Source organism: Saimiri boliviensis, chromosome 4, assembly GCF_048565385.1.
Source record: "Saimiri boliviensis isolate mSaiBol1 chromosome 4, mSaiBol1.pri, whole genome shotgun sequence".
Lineage (NCBI taxonomy): Eukaryota > Metazoa > Chordata > Mammalia > Primates > Cebidae > Saimiri > Saimiri boliviensis.
In genome coordinates, this window is record NC_133452.1 from 166104566 (window position 1) to 166123763 (window position 19198).

General features: G+C 40.1%; 1 long non-coding RNA gene across 1 annotated transcript in view; it reads left to right on the top strand.

Moving 5' to 3' along the window:
* The window catches only part of LOC141584178 (uncharacterized), a 46489-nt gene that overhangs the window by 8562 nt on the left and 18729 nt on the right, over positions 1-19198 (top strand). Inside the window, exon 4 of the long non-coding RNA XR_012517117.1 lies at positions 8205-8323. This is a non-coding gene — a long non-coding RNA (uncharacterized LOC141584178). The remainder of the gene's footprint in view (positions 1-8204; positions 8324-19198) is intronic.

Sequence of the window (19198 nt, forward strand, 5' to 3'; positions counted from 1 at the left end):
CACGCCTGATTCTGTTCACTGAAAACAGGTTTGGTGACCAATGGGGTCAGTGGCATTAATCGGGAACTGCAGTGTACTGCCTCCCAACCCGCACGTGTCCTTCGCAGCTGATTTCTGAGAGAAGACGGAACGCTTTCTCCTTCAGTTATCCTTTGGCACTAGAAGTTAAGCTTTGTTATTACGTGCTTCATCTATTTTAGAAACAGAGCTATAAACTATGTTGCATGGCATAACAATAGTAAACCTAAATCTTTAAATGTTGGAAGCCAGCCTCGTATAAACCTCTGGTGTAAAACTCTCTGTTATTTATAGAGGGAGGGCAAGAAATGTGAAAATAGGTGAATGGAGAGTCAGGCAGGCACGGCCCAAGCATGTGCTCTACTTCTGCCTGGCTCTAAGACCTGGGGTAAGTCACTTATCCTCTCTCAGCCTCAATTTTGTCATCTGTGAAAATGGAAAGCATAATAATTCATACTGTGTGGAGTTACTGGGAGAAGTACAAGTGGAAAGACCTGTGAAACACTTTGCACATGGAAATCTCAATACATGTTCATTCTTATGGCGTCATCGTCATCATTAGATGGACTCTTTCTCAGAGTTGACTCTTTGGTCTACAAAACATTAAGAGAGACCCACTCAGGATGCTGCTCCCTAAGCAAGTAAGCCAATAATCACGTGTTCCCCTGTGAGCTATACCCCCACCTTCCTAAGAGGCTCTCAGAGTGACTGAGAGATCTATGACACCTGAATGATTCACACCTGCAATTTCCAGGAACCCCTTCCCCATACCCTCCATGGTTGTCAAATAGTCATATACTTATTGAACCTGTGCTGTGCACAAAGCACTGTGCTAGGTATGCGACACCAGGGATAGATTCTTTGCTCCAAGGAGCTCACAATGAAGACAAAACTGTGTAAAGAGAAAAAGGAATAATCTACGGTAGCTTATGTGAAATGCCAGATGAATCTAAAGATGACGAGTGGAGGCTTTCAGAAGGGGAGAGATGACTGTGGTGGGAGAGTTGGGAGCCTTCAGGGAAGACATACGGTTCAAAGTGGTTTTTCAAGAAGATGTGGGGTTCAATAAAGAAAGGAGAAGAAGGCCTGTCAGAAAGACACAGAGGTCAAGGCGACAAGGAGACCAATCAGAGTGGAGCAGTGAGGTCTCAAACACAGTCCCAGAACGGCAGCCTCAGGGTTACCTGGAGCATCAGTCAGATCAGGCTGTCATAAAAATACAAAGACTGAGTGGCTCAAACCCAGAAATTTATTTTCTCAGTTCTGAAGGCTGGGGAGATCCTATGTTCTCTGGTGTTTTATTTTATAAGGATACTGATCCCATGAGGCCGGGGCCCCACCCTATTACTTCATTTAACCTTAGTTATTTCCTTAGAGGCCCCATCTCTAAATACAGACACACTGTGGGGTTAGGACTTGGACATATGAATTTAGGGGAGATACCAACATTCTATGTGTAGCACATGGAAACTTTTCAGAAATGTTAAATCTTGGGCTTTACCGTGAAACTACTGAGTCAGAAACCCTAGGATTCAGCCTCCAATATCTCTTTCAATCAGGCTTTTCGGTGTGTCTGAGTTTGAGACCCAATAAGAGTCAATACAGGAAGTGGATGGAGGGGAGAGGAAAGAAGTAGATTGTCAGCAGAACGTGGAGAACTTTGAGGCTCAAGAAGGCAAAGGCTGCTCTTAGTCAGTGGGACACCTAGAAGGAGAGGAGCTACATCATTTCTTTTGCCGTCGGTTTGTGGAAGGAAGGGGAGGAAAGAAAGGAGGAGAGAAGGAAAAAAGGACGGAATGAAGAGAAAGGGAAGAAAGGAGAAAGAGAGGGAGGGAATGAGAAAGGGACAGAAGAAGGCCTTTTGGAAAACAGTTTCCCATTTCCGGTGTTTACATTCTAAATACAGTAATGGAGAAATGGATAAATATGATATATATTATGAAAATCTATAGCTCATTCCAGGGTCAAGCCAGCAAAGGAGAAAGGGGAATCAGGGTAACTTGTAGATCTGTGCAACCTCCCACTGACAAACATGTGGACGCTCAGATAGGAAGCTGATGTGAGGCACACATTCAGTTTGATTTATTTGTGCTGCTGTTAACAGGAGGACATCTAAGTGACTGTGTTTACTAAGATAGAGATATAGCTAAGAGAGCAGTCAGTTCTGAAACTACCTTCAGAAGGTGATTACTGAATCTTGTGGATTCTCTGCAAGTTTGAGGAAGGGCACACAGTGAGAGAGGATAAATAAGGTCACAGAGAAAGCGACTGTTTCAAGGAAAGCAAAGACCCAGAATGAGGGTGAAGATGAGGGCAGGGTAAGTATCAATGACATTTAAAATTTTTTGCCAGTTAGCACCTCAAAAGTCCTCTCCGTCTGAGCTCTGCAGAAGGGACGTGTTTGCAACTCATTGTGAGTCCTCTGGGTGAATCACTGACTGTGCCTATGAACAGGACCAACTGGCCAAAACTGTGAATTGTGATGACCACCACTGTTGTTAGGCTGAACCCTTGTTCAACAGGATAGTGGTTTTCAGTACCAGCTAAAAGAATTTTAAAATGTTGACCATTTATATTACTTAAGTAATGTGCTACCATTTATAAGTAATATAAATGTTCACCATTTAGAGTCATTTATATTACATTACTATACAATTTATATTACATACACCATTAAGTAAAATAAAGGTAACATTTATGTTACTCAAATAATGTGCTATAGAAACCCTGAAGGGGTTTCTGTAACAGTAGATTGATGGCTCTCTAGTACAGTCCGGAATCACCTATAGGCCTTATTGGACCACAAATTTCTGGTTTCCAATTAGAGTTTCCTATTCAGTAGGTCTGGGTGGGTTCTGAGAATTTGGATTTATAATAATTTCTCTGCTGGTTCGGGAACCACAATATGAGAACTATGGTTAAGCCTCACGCCACAGCATTCCTATAACAAGAGCCTCCTTTGCTAATTCAGGGTAACTTGTTGGCTGCAAACTATAACCATAGGCAACTTCTTTAGCAATATAAACCTCTAGATAAAAGAAACACTCAGAAATCATAATAGAAAAATATACAGTCAATGAAATTTTTTTTTTTTTCCAAATGAGAACATGTGTTGTACAGCCTCAAAAGGATATTTTCGTGTAGACTGCACTAAAGTAACAGGATATACCTGATACTAAAACTTAAAACAGCCTTTATGAACAGAAACACTTTGACACCTCAGGTAAAGGGCTGCATATTTCCCTGCGTTTTTTTCATATCTTAGCTTGCACTTAAATGACGTTGTCATTTTACTTATAATAGGACAACCTAGAAACTTGATTCCCGCTTATTAGCGCAAACCAAAGGGGTTATTTCCAAATGTTTTCAGTTCAGTTTTTGTTCATATGTGATATAAAGGATTTAAAAGCCAGGGTTTGGGGGAAGCTGTCGTAAATGTGTTTAATAGTTGCTGCCTCAGCATCCATTTTCAGGCCTGACCTAAGTTGTCTGAAGCCCAGTCTCACTGCATCCCCTCCGATCTGGGTAACCCTCCCCCTCCCTGAGTGAATGTGATGTGGCCCATTTGTTCTTCATCCCGCTGAGTCAGAACCCACCCATCACACAGCTGCTGCTGATGATAAAACCTAATGGGCAACACCAGAAACCTGTAAATAAGCCCAGCTCCACGTGTTCTCTTAATTCAGCAAAGCCACACCCTCACGGGAAAGCCCGAGAACAAAGCTCCAGGCCCTCAGTCTGCTCTCTGGTTCCTCACGGCCTTCAGACTGCCCCTCGGGCTCCAGACGCTCCCCGACCTTCTCCGGGATGTGTAAGTTAGAGATTTCTTCTGTTCCTGTGTTTTGGTGTTGCCTCCTCCTTGTGCCTTACCTGACTGACGCCCCAGAGCCTTCCTTTCCCCCTGGCCAGGGCTCTCCTGGAGACGGGCTGGTTTCTGGCCTCCTTTAAAGAGAGACCTCAGGACCAAATTAGAGAGAAACCTAAATAAATAAGTCACAACAGAAAGCTTGGGTGGTAAAATGTGTTTATGCTAGATTTAGAACACACTAGGCCTGTTCTAGCTCTAAATGGCACTGCTATCTTGTAGTATGCAGTTATTCCTCATTTTATTTTCTACTTGAAGTCATTGTATTTCCTCAGTTTATAAACACCTTGAATTCTTTAGCTGAAAAGACAGGGTAACTTGATAGGGCATCCCCCTTAGGAACCATAACCCCCAATGCAGAACAAATTAAATGTGCAAAACTGTGAGCACCATGTCCTATGTTATTAAAGATAGAATATAATGCTGAAAGGCAAGAAAGTCTTTATGAAGAAGTTTAAAGGAGTAGAAGAATGGACAGATGAACTGGAAATGGAAAGATCAGTTTTCCTTTCCTTTAGGAGTCAGCCCCTTTGGAAACTAGCCGGTAAATGTCACAGTCCCTTTAGATGGCAAGGTTAGTGAATACTAAGAAAACGCTAGGGTACAAGTGTTCATCACGCAAAGCACACCTGTAATATTTCATCTGTTCTCTCAGTGACCCTAGAAGAAACAAGAGATGTTTTCAGATGAGGAGATTGGGCTTCAGGGTGAAATTAGGAGACTGGTAAGACTCACAGAGAGAGTCAGTGGTGGAACGGAGTTCAGATCCACATTCTTCCAACTGCAAGCACAGGGCATTTTCACTAATCAGTGCACTAACCCAAGAAATCTAATTTTTCCAAACATTTAAAATTATACTATGGCCATTTGAGTAAAACCAGTTCTGTCCTCTACTTCTGATTCCTCATTACCAGCCTACCATTGTTTATCTGATATGGGCAGCAGAATTAAGATGTAATGAAGTCTAACAGAACCCCTCATTACCTGTGTAGATACAGTAGTAACAGAGATGGTGATATCGTTTGGATGTTTGGCCCTTTCAAATCTCATGTTGAAATGTGATCCCCAGTGTTGGAGGTAGGGCCTGCTGGGAGGGAGGTGTTGGCTCGTGGGGCAGATCCTTCATGAATGGCTTGGTGCCCTCCTCACGGTAATGGCTGAATTCCTGCTCTCTTCACTCACTGAGATCTGGTTGTTAAAGTGTGGTACTGCCCCCCGTCTCTCTCTTGCTTCCGCTCTCACTATGTTAGGTGCCAGCTCCCCTTTGCCTTCTGCCATGGTTGTAAGATCCCTGAGGTCTCACAAGAAGCAGATGCTGGTGCCATGCTTCTTGGACAGTCTGTACAACCATGAGTCTAATCGCCCTCATTTCCCTATAAATTACCCAGCCTCAGGTATCCCTTTATCACAGCAATGCAGATTGGACTAATACAGATGAAGAGACAAAATATTAACTTAAAATGTTTATATGTTTAATATTCTCACTGAGGCTGGGAGGTGTTAGAGACACATAATTGAAAACAAAATCTCCTCCTAACGAAGAAAACTTCTCCACAAAGGTAGAAGAGAAAGAAATATTATTACACTTTAATTTCTGGGGTAAATGTGCAGAACATGCAGGTTTGTTAGGTATCCACCTGTCTTGGTGCTTTGCTGCATCTGATCCTCCCATCAACTACACTAGGTATTTCTCGTGTTATCCCTTCCCAATCCCCCCACCCCTGCCTGTTCATCCCCACCCCTCCCCCGCCACCCACAGGCCCCAGTGTGTGATGTCCCCCTCCCCATGTCCATGTGTTCTTATTGTTCACCAGCCACTTATTTTTTAGAAAAATTTATAATGGTTTAAGTTCTGCAATACATGTGCAGATCATGTAGGCTTGTTCAATAGATATACACACGCCATGGTGGTTGTTACTGCATCCATTGCCCCGTCATCTACGTTAGGTATTTCTCCTAATGCTGTCCCTCCCCAATTCCCTGACCCGCTGCTATTCCTCCCCTAGCCCCTCAGCCCCGGGACCCAGTGTGTGATGTTCCCCCACCTGTGTCTGTGTGTTCTGATTATTCAGCACCTAGTTATTATTGAGAACATGCGATGGTGGGTTTTCTGTTCTTGTGTCAGTTTGCTGAGAATGATGGTTTTCAGATTATCCATGTTCCAGTAAAGGACATGAAGTCATCATTTTTTTATGGCTGCACAGTATTCCATGGTCTATATGTAACATATTTTTCTTGTCTAGTCTATCTATGATGGGCATTTGGATTGGTTGAGAGTCTTTGCTATTGTAAACACTGCCACAGTAAACATACGTGTACATGTGTCTTTATAATTGAATGTTTTATAATCCTTTGGGTATATACACAATAATGGGATTCCTGGATCAGACAGTATTTCTATTTCTAGATCCTTGACAAATCACCACACTGTCTTCCACAATGATTGAACAATTTACACCAGGCGTCCCCAAACTATGGCCTGCGGGCTGCATGTGGCCCCCTGAGGCTATTTATCCCGCCCCCCGCCACACTTCAGGAAGGGGCACCTCTTTCATTGGTGGTCAGGGAGAGGACCACAGTATGTGATGGCTCTCCAACGGTCTGAGGGACAGTGAACTGGCCCCCTGTGTAAAAAGTTTGGGGACGCCTGATTTACACTCTCAACAGCAATGTAAAGCTTCCCTATTTCCCCACATCATCTCCAGCATCTGTCTCCAGATTTTTTTTTTTTTTTTGAGACGGAGTTTCGCTCTTGTTACCCAGGCTGGAGTGCAATGGCGCGATCTCGGCTCACCGCAACCTCCGCCTCCTGGGGTCAGGCAATTCTCCTGCCTCAGCCTCCTGAGGAGCTGGGATTACAGGCACATGCCACCATGCCCAGCTAATTTTTTGCACTTTTAGTAGAGACGGGGTTTCACCATGTTGACCAGGATGGTCTCGATCTCTCGACCTCGTGATCCACCCGCCTCGGCCTCCCAAAGTGCTGGGATTACAGGCTTGAGCCACCGCGCCCGGCTGTCTCCAGATTTTTTAGTGATTGCCATTCTAACTGGCTTGAGATGGTATCTCCAAGTGGTTTTGATATGCTTTTCTCTAATGACCAGTGATGATGTGCTTTTTCTTTATGTTTATTGTCTGCGTAAATGTCTTCGTTTGAAAAATGTCTGTTGATCTCTGTCACTCACTTTTTGATGGGATTGTTTTTGTCTTGTAAATTTGTTTAAGTTCTTTGTAGATTCTGGATATTAGCCATTTGTCAGATGGGTAGATTGTAAAAAGTTTTCCCATTCTTTTGGTTGCCAGTTCACTCTAATGATGGTTTGTTTTCCTGTGCAGAAGTTCTTAAGTTTAATTAGGTCCCATTTGTCTATTTTGGCTTTTGTTGCCATTGCTTTTGCTGTTTTAGTCATGAAGTCCTTGCCTATGCTTATGTCCAGAATGGTACTGCCTAGGTTTTTTACAGTGTTAGGTCTTATGTTTAAATCTTGAATCCATCCGGAGTTGATTTTTATATAAGGTGCAAGGAAGGGATCCAGTTTCAGCTTTCTGCATGTGGCTAGCCAGTTTTCCAACACCATTTGTTACCTAGGGTATCCTTTCCCCATGGCTTGTTTTTGTCAGGTTTGTCAAAGATGAGACAATTGTAGTTGTGTGGACTTACTTTTCAGGCCTCTGTTCTGTCCCATGGGTCTATAAATCTATTTTCATGCCAGTACCATGCTGTTTTGGTTCCTGCAGCCTTGTAATATAGTTTGAAGTCAGGTAGTATGATGTCTCCATAATTGTGTGCTCAGGATTGTCTTGGTTATGTTGGTTCTCTTTTGGTTCCATATAAAGCTTAAGGTGGTTTTTTCCAATTCTGTGAAGAAAGTTATTGGTAGCTTGATGGGGATAGCATTGATTATGTAAATTATTTTGTGCAGTATGGCCATTTTCACAATATCATTCCTCGTAACCATGAGCATGAAATGTTTTTCTGTTTGTGTCCTCTCTTATTTCTTGAGCCGTGGTTTGTCGCTCTTTTTGAAGAGGTCCTTCACATCTGTGGTTAGTTATATTTCTATGTATTTTATTCTCCTTGTGGCAGTTGTGAATGGGAATTCACTTATGATTTGGCTCTGTGTTTGTCTGTTATTGGTGTATAGGAATGCTCCTGATTTTTGCACGCTGATTTCATACCCTGAGACTTTGCTGAAGTTGCTTATCAGCTTAAGGAGATTTAGGGCTCAGACAATGGGGACTTGTAAATATACAGTCATCTGCAGATAGAGACAATTTGACTTTCTTTTTTCCTAATTGAATACGCTTTTCTTTCTTTTAGCATGAAACCAGAGTGAGATGCACGTCTCAGTAAATCAGCTCTGAAATTGCAAAGACAGAAAAAAACCTCACCTTTTTATATATCAAGCAGATACAACCTTTAACATACAGATTCTCAAGGTAAGCAATAACCTGTCCTCAAGGGGACTTTACAGTCTCATTTGTCACACACCTTTCATTTTAAATTTTCTTAGTAATTGGAGTAACCATCTCTGTTAGACAATTGACTTTTCCAAAGAAAAAGTAAACTTCACATGTCTTTATAAAAGGAGGTTGCCTTGCAACTTGGAGTAAGATACCTGCGGAACTTACCCTCCCAGGCTCCTACTGAACCTGAGAAATGGAGGTGTTATCTTCCTTGATAATTTTCCAAGTGATGATTCCCAGGCTTTCAGAACAGCATCCTTGGGTCTTAAAACTAGCAAGAGACTAAATTATGTTCTAAAAAATACTTATACACATTTCAAAATGACAAAGATGTACAAGCTCGCTAAAGTAAACGCCCTAAGCAAAAGGTGCTTCTTTTCTTATTTTTTTTTTTTTTATTTTTTTTTTTTGAGACGGAGTTTCGCTCTTGTTACCCAGGCTGGAGTGCAATGGCGCGATCTCGGCTCACCGCAACCTCCGCCTCCTGGGGTCAAGCAATTCTCCTGCCTCAGCCTCCTGAGTAGCTGGGATTACAGGCACGCGCCACCATGCCCAGCTAATTTTTTGTATTTTTAGTAGAGACGGGGTTTCACCATGTTGACCAGGATGGTCTCGATCTCTTGACCTCGTGATCCACCCGCCTCGGCCTCCCAAAGTGCTGGGATTACAGGCTTGAGCCACCGCGCCCGGCTCTTTTCTTATTTTTAACATGGAGAATATATGAGTCAGTTAGTAATTATAGGCTTCTAACAAAATACTACAGATTGGTTAAGTTAAACAACAGATATTTATTTCCTCACTGTTCCTGAGGCCGAAAGTCTAGGACGAAGGTGCCAGTGGGGTTGGCTTTTGGTGAGACTGCTCTTCCTATCTTGGAGACAGTTACCTTTTCACTCCCTCCCATGTGGCCTTTTCCCCACGCACAGGGAGAGAGATCTCTTGTGTCTCTTTCTCCTCTTAGAAGAACACCAGTCTTATCATACTGAAGCCCAATCCTTGTCATCTCATCTAACCTTAATTAACTCTTTAAAGGCCCTCTCTTCCAATAAAGTCACACTGGAGGGTAGGACTTCCACATGCAAATTTAGTGTGGGGCACAATTCAGTCCTTTACATAGAGTCGAGCTTCTTATTTTTAGTTGGCCTTTGTCCTTATGGGAATAACAAGCCAGGCTGAGTCCTTCTCATCATGGGGCATGTATTGGAAGAAGAGATGATGAAAAGCAAGTACATTTATCACTTGCAAGTAATAATCAAGGAAAGAAACAGTGATGAGTGAAGGCCCTTGGCTCAAGGATGAGAAGATACCTGTGAGCTCCTGGTTAGCCAGGCAGTAAATCAAGCATTCCTGATGATTTGGAAAGAATGGAGCTAGAAAAACCAATTCATGGAAGCTGAATCATCTAGATAGTCAGGGATATAACTAAGTTGTACAGACTATTAGGCCATTAATCAATAATTTATCAACATTCCACTTACATATTAACTCATTTATTTATGCACTCAACATTTAATCACCCCTAGATTCATTGTTCACGTCAGTATGGCTGAAAACTACCCAGATAATTTTTTCCTTCCTGCAATCACTTATTATCACTGTAGAGTTTATGAAACTATTAATTAGGTTTCAACTTAGATTTTAATTTCAAGCTGTTGTCATGTTGATTTTACATAAATACTTATGAGGTGACATGACAGAATTCTCCTCCTACCAGTACAGTTCACAAAACCCATGAAACATTTGTATGGCTTGAAGCATCGTATGTGCTCAGTTTAAGGTGTGAAAACAGTTATCTGCATTTCATCCCAGTTTTAAAAAACAACTATCAACTAATTGATATGGCATAACTCGCTCAAAATGACTGAAAGACAGTGTGGACAAATTTACAAGATTATGTAGTCTGACAATGTCCACAGATCGATAGTAAACTGACATCTAAGGAGTTTGGGACGAGTCTTCAGGAACCCAGGACTTCCCTCTTCTCAATGTATGGCCATTCTGTTGGGAGGGTGGATTTTCATCACTGGAGGCGGATGTTACACTGCTCCTCCCCTCAGGCAGTCTGGCTTAGAGGAAGGCAAGTGAAGGCCAGATGAGACTGAGCCTGCACCCAGCTCCCCGTGCCCATCCAACCCTCTGATTCTCTACCCTGTGCATCGTCTCTACACAAACAGCAAGCATCTTTTTACTTTATTCAGTCAAATAAAGGGTAGACCTCTTCATGTAAGATACTGACATGTTGAGCAATAAAATATTTGAAGTCAGGTTAGACATGTTTTAACGACTGAGTCATATTTTAAAGAAATGAAAGAGATGATGATTCATTGTGCATTTGTTATACCAAGTTTCAGACAAGACAAACATTGACCCTGGGCACTAAGCATGGGTGAAGCATTTTAGTCTCAGGAAGACAGGTTTTGTACTGTATTCTGTATTAGGCAGAATCAGAAAGTAGAGAGATTGGAGAGTCCTAGATAAGCTGATAGAGAATGGGTAGGACCCCACTGGCACCTTCTCACCCTTCTCCTGACCAGCAGACTGCTGGTTAATCCCGGCTTTGGTCTCACCTAGCTTCCTACGTGGTTCATCAGTAGCAGTGGGGCACAATGCATTATCTGCTGAAACGCAAAGGAAACGCTAATGCGTTTTAAATTTATTTCCTCAAGTCAATTGAGCTTTCCCGTAAAATACGGTCACATTATTTATTACTTTAAATCTTGTCTTTGCCGCATATTATGTGTAACATTGAGTAAGCAATTTAACTTTTCTACGTCTCATTCCCTCATCTGTAAAATGAGGTTGACAATAGTGTCCCCTGAGGGTGGTTGGTGAGAATATTAAATAAATCAATATATGTAAACCTCTTAGAACCATGCCTAGTGCATAACAAATACTTCATAGAAAGGTTCTTTGTTATTTTATTTTCCACAAGTTACTGGGGTGCAGGTGGTATTTGGTTACATGAGTAAATTCTTTAGTAATGTGTGAGATCCTAGTGCACCCATCGCCTGAGCAGTATACACGGCATTGTATTTGGTGCTTTTGTCCCTTGTGCCTCCCCCCCTCCACTAAGTCATCGAAGTCCACTGTGTCATTCTTAAGCCTTTGTGTACTCATAGCTTAGTTCCCGCATATCAGTGAGAACATACAATATTTGGTTTTCCATTCTCGAGTGGCTTCACTTAGAATAAGTCACCAATCTCATCTAGGTTATGGCAAATGCTGCTAATTTATTCCTTTTTTGGCTGAGTAGTATTCCATCATGTATATGTATGCCAGTTTCTTTATCCTCTCATTGACTGATGGGCATTTGGGTTGGTTCCATGATTTTGCAGTTGTGAATTGTGTTGCTATAAACATGCATGTGCAAGTATCTTTTTCAAATAATGACTTCTGTTTTCTGGGTAGATATCCAGTAGTGGTATTGCTTAATCAAATGTAATTCTACTTTTAGTTCATTAGGGAACTCTACCCTGTTTTCCGTAGTGGCTTGTACTAGTTTACATTTCCTCTAGCAGTGTAGAAGTGTTCCCTGATTGCCGTAACCATGCCAACATCTACTGTTCTTTTTTTTTTTTGAGACGGAGTTTTGCTCTTGTTACCCAGGCTAGAGTGCAATGGCGCGATCTTGGCTCACGGCAGCCTCCACCTCCTGGGTTCAGGCAATTCACCTGCCTCAGCCTCCTGAGTAGCTGGGATTACAGGCACACGCCACCATGCCCAGCTAATGTTTTGTATTTTTAGTAGAGACGGGGTTTCACCATGCTGACCAGGATGATCTCGATATCTTGACCTGGTAATCCACTCGCCTCAGCCTCCCAAAGTGCTGGGATTACAGGCTTGAGCCACCGTACCTGGCCTATAGTGTTTTTATTTTTTTAAAAATTCTTTGATTATGGCCATTTTTGCAGGAGTAAGGTGGTATTGCATTGTAGTTTTGATTTGCATTTCCCACATCGTTAGTGATGTTGAGCATTTATTAAATGGTTTGCTAGCCATTTGTATGTCTTCTTTGGAGAATTGTCTATTCATGTCTTAGCCCACTTTTTGATGGGGTTGGTTGATTTTTTCTTACTGATTTGTTTGAGTTTGTTGTAGATTCTGGATATGAGTCCTTTGTCAGAAGTATATATTGTGAACATTTTCTCTCACTCTGTGAGTTAACTGTTTATTCTGCTGACTGTTATTTTTGCCATGCAAAAGCTCTTTAGTTATGTGCCAGCTATTTATCTTTGTTTATATTGCAATTGTTTTTGGGTTTTTAGTCATAAAATCTTTGCCTAAGCCAATGCCTAAAAGGGTTCTTCCAGTGTTATCTTCTGGAATTTTTATAGTTTCAGGCTTTAGGTTTAAGTCTTTAATCTGTCCTGATTTGATTTTTGTATAAGGTGAGAGATGAGGATTCAGCTTTATTCTCCTACATGTGGCTGGCCAGTTATCTCAGCACCATTTGTTGAAAAGGGTGTCCTTTCTCCACGTGATGTTTTTGCTTGCTTTACTGAAGATCAGTTGGCTGTAAGTATTTGGGTTTATTTCTGGATTTTCTATTCTGTTCCCATTGATCTACGTGCCTGTTTTTATACCAGTACCGTGCTGTTTTGGTGACCATGGCCTTACAGTTTGAAATCAGGAAGTGTGAGGCCTCCAGATTTGTTCCTTTTACTTAGTCGTGCTTTGGCTATGTTGGCTCTTGTTTGTTTCCATATGAGTTTTAGAACTGTTTTTCTAACTGTGAAGAATGATGGTGAAATTTTGATGGGAATTGCATTGTATCTGCACATTGCATGCATTTGTACATTGCAACATGCCCATTTTTACAATATTGATTCTACCATCCAGGAGCATGGATATGTTTTTATTTGTTTGTGTCATCTGTGATTTCTTTCATCAGTGTTATTCAGATTTCCTCCTAGAGATCTTTCCACCCTGTTGTTAGATAGATTCCTAAGTATATTTTTTTTCTTTTTCTTTTCTTTTTTCTTTTTTTTTTTTTGGCGGCAATGGTGAAAGGGTTTGAGTTCTTGATTTGGTTCTCCATTTTGTCACTGTTGGTGTATAGAAGAGCTGATTTGTGTACATTAATCTCGTATTGGGAAATCTGCTAAATTATTTTATCAGTTCTGTGAGCTTTCTGGGGGAGTCCTTTGGGTTTTCAAGGTAGATGATCATATTGTTAGCAAACAGAGACAGTCTGACTTCCTCTTTACCTGTTTGGATGCCCTTTATTTCTTTCACTTGTCTGATTGCCCTGGCTAGGATTTCCAGTACTATGTGGAAGAGGAATGGTGAGAGTGGCCATCCGTGTCTTGTTTCCATTCTCAGAGGGAACGCTTTCAACTTTTCCCCATTCAGTATTATGTTGGCTGTGGGTATGGCATAGATGGCCTTTATTAAATTAAGGTATGCCCCTTGTGTACCGATTTTGCTGAAGGTTTTAATCAGAAAATGATGCTGGATTTTGTTAAATGCTTTTTCTGCATCTATTGAGGTGATCATGTAATATTTGTCTTTAATTCTGTTAATGTGGTACAGCACATTTATTGACTTGCTTATGTTACCCCATCCCTGCATCCCTGGTATGAAAGTCACTTGATCATGGTGGATTATCTGTTTGATATGTTGTTGGATTTGCTTAGCAAGTATTTTATTAACAATTTTAACAAGTTCTCTGGAGAAACAGAACTAACAGATGTAGGCGGGGAAAAAGAGAATTTTAGCATGTGTATTTATTAAGGACATTGCTCTGTATTTTTCTTTTTTGATTGTGCCATTTCCTGGTTTTGGTAATAGGGTGAGGCTCACTTCATAAAATGAATTAAGGAAGGTTCCTACTTTCTCTGTTTTGTGGAATAGTATCAAAAGGATTGGTGCCAATTCTTAAAATACCTGGTAGGATTCTGATGTGAATCCTTCTAGTCCTGGACTTCTTTTTATTGTTGGTAATTTTTAAATTACCATTTCAATCTTGCTACTTGTTACTAGTTTGTTTGGGGCATCAAATTCTTTCTGATTAGAGCAAAGAGGGCTGTATTTTTCCAGGAATTTATCCATCTCTTCTAGGTTTTCTAGTTTATTTGCATAAAGGTGTTCATTATAGCCTTGAGTGATGTTTTGTATTTCAGTGGTATCAGTTGTAGTATCTCCTGTTTTGTTTCTCAGTGAGGTTATTTGGATTTTCTCTCTTTTCTTGGTTAATCTTGCTAATGGTCTATCAGTTTTATTTAACTTTTCAAAGAAGTAGCATTGTTTTTCATTTATCTTTTGTATTTTTGTTTGTTTCAATTACATTTAGTTTGGTGTTGGTATTTCCTTTCTTCTGCTGCGTTTGGGTTTGATGTTATTTTTTTCTCTCATTTTTTGAGATATGACCTTAGATTGTGTATTTTTCCTCTTTCAGACTTTTTGATGTAGGTGTTAAGGACTATGAACTTTTCTCTTAGCACCTCCTTAGTTGTGTCTAAGATTTTTTGATAGGTTGTGTAATTATTGTCATTGAGTTTAATACATTTTTAAATTTCCATCTCAATTTCCTTTTGGACCCAGTGCTCTTTCAGGAGCAGGTTATTTAATTTCCATGTATTTGTGTGGTGTTGAACGTTCCTTTTGGAGTTTATTACCAGTTTTATTTGACTGTTGGTATGAGAGAGTTCTTAATATAATTTCAGTTGTCTGAAACTTATTGAGGATCATTTTATGGCCTATCATATGGTCTATACTGAAGAAAGTTCCTTGCATTGTTAAATAGAATGTGTATTCTGTGGTTGTTGGATGAAATATTCTGTGTATATCTGTTAAGTCTATTTATTCCAAGGTGTAGTTTAAATCCATTTTATCTTTGTTGACTTTCTGTCCTGACGACCTGTCTAGTGCTGTCAGTGGAGTACTGAAATCCCCCACTATTATGGTGTTGCTGTCTACCTTATTTCTTAGGTCTATTAAGTAATTGTTTTATAAATTTGGGAACTCCAGTGTTAGCTGCATATATGTTAGGATCATGGCATTTTCCTGTTGGAAAAGGCCTTTTACCATTATATAATATCTCTCTTTTTCTGTTTTAGCTGCTGTTGCTTTCAAGTTTGTTTTGTCTGATCTAAGAACAACTATCCCTGCTCAGTTTGGTGTCCTTTTGTATGAAATGCCTTTTTCCAGCCTTTTCCTTTAAGTTTCTGTGAGTCCTTATGTGTTAGGCGATACTTCTGAAGGCAGCAGATGGTTGGTTGGTGAGTTCTTACCCATTTTGCAGTTCCGTATCTTTTAAGTGGAGCATTTGGGCCATTTACATTCGATGTTAGTATTGAAATGTGAGGTATCGTTGCAGTCATCATGCTCTTTGTTGCTTGCATAGTCTGTGTTGTTTTGTTTTCTGTTTTTGCTTTTTAACTTGTATTTTTGTTTTATGGGTTTTTTGTGATTTATGCTTTTAAGAGATTCTGTTTGGATGTAATTCCAGGATTTTATTTCAAGATTCAGAGCTCCTTTTAGCAGTTCTTGTAGTGCTGGCTTGGTAATGGTGAATTCTGTCAGTGTGTGTTTGTCTGATAATGACTGTATCTTTCCTTCTTAAATAATAGTTTCACTGGATACAAAATTCTTGGCTGGTAACTGTTTTGTTTGAGGAAGCTGAAGATAGGGCACCAATCCCTTCCAGTGTTAGGGTTTATGCAGGTAAATCTGCTGTTAATCGGGCAAGTTTTGTTTTATACCTGGTGCTTCTGTCTCACAGCTCTTAAGAGTCTTTCTTTCCTCTTAACTTTGGATAATTTGATGGCAATATGCCTAGGCCAAGACCTTTCTGTGATGAATTTCCCTGGTGTTCTTTGTCCTTCTTGTATTCGCATGTCTAGGTCTCTACCAAGGCTAGGGAACTTTTCCTCAATTATTTCCCTAAATATGTTTTCCAAACTTTTAGAATTGTCTTCTTAGGAATACCAGTTATTCTTAGGTTTAGTCATTTAACATAATCCCTAAATTTGTGGAAGCTTTGTTGATATTTTCTTCCTCTTTTTTCTTTGTCTTTGTTGGGTTGCGTTAATTCAGAGTCCTTATCTTCGAGCTCTGAATTTCTTTCTTCTACTTGTTCAATTCTATTGCTGAGACTTTCCACAGCATTTTATGTTTCTAAAAGTATGAACAAAATTTCCTGAATTTTGGATCCTTTTTTTAAGCTCTCTATTTCCTTTAATATTTCTCCCTTCACTTCAAGTATCATTTTTTGGATTTTTTTTTTTCCCCCCACAGGGCTTGGCCTTTCTCTGGTCCCTCCCTGAGTAGCTTAACTAACCTCCTGAATTCTTTTTCAGGGGAATCAGGGATGTCTTCTTGGGTTGAATCCATTGCTGGTGAACTAGTGTGATTTTTGTGGGGTGTTGACACACCTTGTTTTGCTATATTACCAGGGTTGGTTTTCTGGTTCCTTCTCCATGGGCTAGGCTGTGTTTGAGGTAAGGTCTAGGGCCGAAGGCTGTTCTGATTTTTTGTCCCATGGGGTGTTCCCGTGGTGTAGTATTCTCCCCATTGTCCTGTGGATGTGGCTTCCTGTGAGCTGACTGCAGTGATTGTTGTCTCTTCTGGGTCCAGCCACCCAGTGAGTCTACCTGGTTCTGGGCTGGTACTGGGGATCGTTTGCACAGAGTCCTGTGATGTGAACCGTCTATGGGTCTCTCAGCTGTGGTTACCAGTGCCTGTTCCGGAGGAGGTGGCGTAGGGTGCAGCGAACCCATGAGGGTTCCTAACTTTTTTGATTTAGAGGTCTATGTTTGTGCTGATTGGCCTCCTGCCAGGAGGTGGCACATCCCAGAAAGTATCAGCTGTAGTAGTGTGGAGAGAAACCGTTGGTGGGTGGGGAATTGAATTTTGATCTTTTTCATGGACTGGTAATCTACACGACATATACTAAGAATTTAAAATATTTAAGTAAATAAATTAGTAAATACTGTATTAACACATAGTGTAAGAGATGAGGAGACTACTAACATTAATGATAATTTCAGTTGTTAAAAAGCAAATATGTACATATTTTATGCTGAGGGTCTGAAAATACATCATATCTGGCTAATGATATAAAAAGTTTTCCCATTATACCTAATTTTCATAAAGCACTGTAATGACTTTTTTCAAAATTGAAGCATTAAATGTGTTCCAGGGGGATACAGACACTGTCTTAATATTTTACCAATGAAGTAATAATTATAGCTACCTAAAAAAGAGTATGATGCCTTTTTTAGATTTTTACATAATAGAAAGTAGTCAAGTTTTAAGACTGGTCAAAACTTTCCAAGCATATTTTACAAGACTCTTCCAATGAGTGGAAGATTTAACCTCTAAGGTCCTTTTGTAATTCTAAAATTCCATGATAGTGCTTTGGGATTTAAAAATTGAGAGAAAAGCTGTCCGTATACAGGGAGAGTTGGATGCTCTCCAGAGGCACCTCCAGGCACAGCACATATGATTTGGGTGGATCAAAGTTCTCTTGAATCAACCTGAAGGAAGCAACACTGGTACGGGTTGAAGTTTTCTTAAAAGAATTCAGTCAATACTGATTTAGTTCAAGTACTGTAAAGTTTAATTTATAAAAACTGAGACAATTTCTATTAATTTGATATCATAACTTTTACTAAGCATTCTAAATGTTCTACCTTTTTAAAAGAAAACTTAGGCTGTTTCTATGACAGAAAATAGTTGAAGCCAAAAGATTAAGCTCTGAGTGTTTATATGGAAACATTCATGCCCTTGTCTTCTAGCCGGCGCTCAGGAAATGTTAGCTGTATTGTACTGAGGCACAAACACGTATTTGACAAGAGTTTGTTTTCCTTCAATCACTGCAGGAGTATTTGTTTTGTTTATTTCTCTACCCTGGGAACCTGGTGCTCAACAAGTATTAAACAGAAAATCAGCAAGTGTGCTGTGGTAAAATAATAATAATATAGTCAAATACTATTGTAATCATATTCTACTTTTCCCCACCAAATTTCCCATAAAAATCATACATTTCAGTAATAGCTCACTTTACTTTAGCAAATATGTTGAAATTCATGATAGTATCTGGTCACACCTATATAGGTAGATAAATATTATCATTCTCATCTCATCAGTGGGAGAAACACAGAGGTTCGGGGAGATTAAATAATCACATTGGTGACTAGGATACGCATCCCTGCTTCAAGATTCTGTGTTCAGAACATTTTCTAATAAACTTGAAGGTTTATGCCAGCTTCAGAGGTACAGATCAAGAAAAGAGAAAGCCTGAACAATTTCTTCTCCATTTTATGAGTTTTTGCTTGCTTTTGCTTTGACTTTGTGTCTTTTATAAACCTGCAGTGTAATCTCTATTTCTTCAGTATCTACTTGCAATCATTGTTACATTTTTATGTTCTTTGTGGATAAAAATGGTAAGAACTATTTCTTTCACTCCAGCAAGACGATCCAACTTTCTAAATGTAAGATTTTTCTTGTTTATGGTGGATCTAGGGCACTGGAGGAGCCTCAAGACAGTGATTATTCCTATAGTAGTTAAATATTCCAGCTACCTAAAAAACATCGTTGTCTACACGGTTCTTGAAATTTCCTTTAAGAAGCTTCAGTGGTTAGTTGTGCAGTGAAAAATTCTTCCCCACGTATAAACAAATTTTCTCTGGCTCTGTGTGAAGCCTATTACATCATGTATTTCTGGTCTGTATGGAAATGAAGGGCATCTGCTTCTTTGCTTCTTGAGTAGTACATAGAACATTGAAATACTACATTCTCCTCACTCGTCTTTCCTCCGACCGCTTCCGAAGAATTGCACTTAAACTTGAAGAGAATAGTAATTATCAGGGTCACTTAAGTTACAGACATTAGGAAGATTAACCT